This window comes from Castor canadensis, chromosome 18 (assembly GCF_047511655.1).
Source record: "Castor canadensis chromosome 18, mCasCan1.hap1v2, whole genome shotgun sequence".
In the NCBI taxonomy this organism is placed as follows: domain Eukaryota; kingdom Metazoa; phylum Chordata; class Mammalia; order Rodentia; family Castoridae; genus Castor; species Castor canadensis.
The window spans coordinates 44,959,320-44,962,577 of record NC_133403.1 but is presented as its reverse complement, the minus strand read 5'-3'; positions in this window follow the sequence as shown (position 1 = coordinate 44,962,577).

Below are 3,258 nucleotides of genomic sequence, written 5' to 3'. Positions count from 1 at the left end.
TACCATCCCAAACTCACATCTGTACTGGTCAATAAGTTATCACGATTCAAGACAAATGGTTTTGATTTCATTCCGTGCTTAATGTTGATTTCATTCTAGACCTTGCCTGAGTGTGCCAGGCTAGTCGGTCTTAGAACAAATACTCAAAGACTCTGTCTCCCCACCAACTGGAACCTGGAAGGAATACCAGGAGGAGTCAAATCAGACACACACTTTTCTGTAAGTGTGAGTTCTATTGGCTATTAAATATGAGATCCTGGACAGGAATTTGAGGGGTTTGCTTTTCCTTTTCATGAGTTAGGATACTAATATGAACAGTAAGGTGTTTACATTCAAATGAACATTCATTCATTAATTCCATTGCCCATGGCTATGCTAGACTCTAGAAATATGACAGTGAACAAAAGAACCAAAGATCCAAGCCCTCACAGCTTGAAAGACAGACGTTAAGTCATTTTGCAAAATAAATAATTACACATTATAATGGGTGCTGTAAAAAAAAGTATAGGGAGTTTGAATGACATTTAACAAGTAGGGTGATGATCTCCCCTGCAGGAATAGAAAAGCGACATTTGAGCTGATAGCAGAAAAACAAGTAGTATTAACAGATGAGAAGGTCCAGTTCTGGCATCAACTCCTCTCTCATTAGCTATTTAACAGATACACATTGCCTGCTGGGGCTGGCACTGTGCTAAGTAAGCATTGGTCTATATGTTAAGACGTTTTTTTAAAAAAATTTTTTTAAGTACTGTTATACTGGGGGTTCACTATGACATTTACAAAAGTTCTTACAATATCATAGTTGAATTCACCCCCCTCTATAATTCTCCTTTACCTTCCCTCCTCCCATTCCTAGAATAGTTTTAAGAGGTCTCGTTTTTCCACTTACATACATCAGTACCTAATAATCCCACCATATTCACCCTCCTACACCCTTTCCTTATATCCTACCCCTCCCACTGGGGCCAAGTCCCAGACAGGACCCGTTTTACCTTCCTGTTCTCCATTTTTGAAAAAAGACATTATTGTTTGTTTAAGATAGCTTCACATGGAGTTTCATTGTGATATTTCCATGTATATATGTATATGTATTATAACCTGAATTGGTTCATCCCCTCTATTTTTTAATATGTTAGATATTTGAAAAAGTAAATATAATAAAAGCTGCTTCAGCCTTTTTCTTTTTCCGGTACTGGGTATTGAACTCAGGGTCTACACCTTGAGACACTCCGCCAGCCCTTTTTCTGTGATGGATGTTTTGAGATAGGGTCTCACGAACTGTTTGCCCGGTTCGAGGTTTAGAACCTCGATCTTCCAGATCTCTGTCTCCTGAGTAGCTAGAATTACAGGTGTGAGCCACTGGTGCCTGACACTTCAACCTTATGGGTAGGATTATTTATTTTGGTGGCCTGCTGGCAAGCCATTTTCCAGGGAGTGGCTTCATCCTAGTCTTGAATGGAAGTAAGGATGGGGAGGTAGTTTTGTAAGAGGTGCTTAAGCTGTTTTTGCTGGAAAGCAGTGACTCCTTACTTGGGCCCAGGAATTAACTAAACACAGGAGAAAAGCCAGGCATCCGAGTCCATTCTGTACCTATTGTTCTTCACCCTGAGCCATTCACTCCTGCAGCCACCTTGGAATCCACGAAGGACAGAAATGACTGATAACATCCTTAGGACAAGGGACAGAAACTACCCCAAGGAACAACAGAGCCTTGCAGCACAGACCACCTCCCAAATGAGGACAATTACCTATAATGATGAGCACCCAGGAGCAGGAGTAATCATGTTTTGGGAACCGGATTGCTCCCCTTAGTGATGACAACTCCAGAACCCTTGAAGAACAAGGACTGAGATGACCAACCAGGCCACACCTGTGAGTAGGACTCTTTATGCATACATTTTGTCTCCTGCCCTAAGTCTTCCCCCCCACCCCCCACGGTACTAGGGTTTTGAACTCAGGGCCTACACTTTGAGCCACTCCACCAGCCCTTTTTTGTGATGGGGTTTTTCGAGATAGGGTCTCTTGAACTGTTTGCCTGGGCTGGCTTTGAAACTTGATCCTCCTGAACTCTGCCTCCTAAGTAGCTGGGATTATAGGTGTGAGCCACCAGTGCCCCACTCCCTGTCCTAAGTCTAATGCCAGTGTTTGTATACCCAGAAGATGGCTGAAGATGGGCTGAGTGTTTACTCTGCCTCTTCCTACGGTGCGTTCTGGGCCAAATAATAAACCTTTCTCTTTCTTTCACCATGTCTCTTTTATTTGGCATATAGGAGAGAGTGGTTTAGCCTGACATGTGGAAACCCAGGATTTTGGGCTTGGAGTTCAAAACTCTGGTTTCAGTTTTACTCACACTATTTGAATCACTGCCACCGCAGTTACCAGCTTCTGAGCCATGCTGGGGGTGTTTTAGGTTAACACTGTGCCATTCTTCCAAGTGCCAGGCACAGCCCCCTGGGTGTAGGGGCAGGGGGCAGAACAAGACACCAAAGAACTCTGCCATCATGAAGACTGCACCTGAGCTGGGCCCCTTGTTTGTTTTTGTTTTCCTGGTAGGATTGGAGTTTGAACTTAGGACTTCCCGCTTGCAAGGCAGGCGCTCTCTACCACTTGAGCCACATCTCCAGTCCATTTTGCTCTGATTATTTTGGAGATGGGGGTCTCCCGAACTATCTGCCTGTGCTGGCCTCCAACCGCCATCCTCCTGATCTCAGTCTTCCAAATAGCTATGATTACAGGGGAGGCCACTTGTTCTTAATGGGCGTAGGGCTGGAGTCTGCGAACATTTTCGGTTGTCACAGCCGAGTGGCAGGAGTGGACCTGGCATCTAGTAGACAGCAGAGGCCAGGGATGCTGCTAAACGTCCTTCAGTGCACAGGACAGTCCCACATCAGTTACTGGCCCGAAATGCCAGCAATGTAGGGCTGCGGGAACCACGTCCCGGGACGCTAGGAGGCCAGGGAGGCTTGCGGGCAGGGACAGAGCCAGCCTTAAGAAGCCGGCCTGGAGCGCAGCCGCGGTGAGGAGCGCCGAATTCAGTCCGTCTGTCCTAGCTTTCCCGCCGGCCAGGCCACAGCGGCAGCTTCTCGCAAGCCGGTCAAGAGCTGACCATTTCGCCGAACTTCCGGGAAGAGACCGGAAGTTCCCAAGTTTGAGCGGCGGCTGCCTGACCAATGGGAAGGCTCAGAGATGGTAGTCTCGCGAGAGCGTGGCAGCGGTGCCTTCTGGGAAAAGAAGCCGGACGGCCGCGGCCGAAGGCCA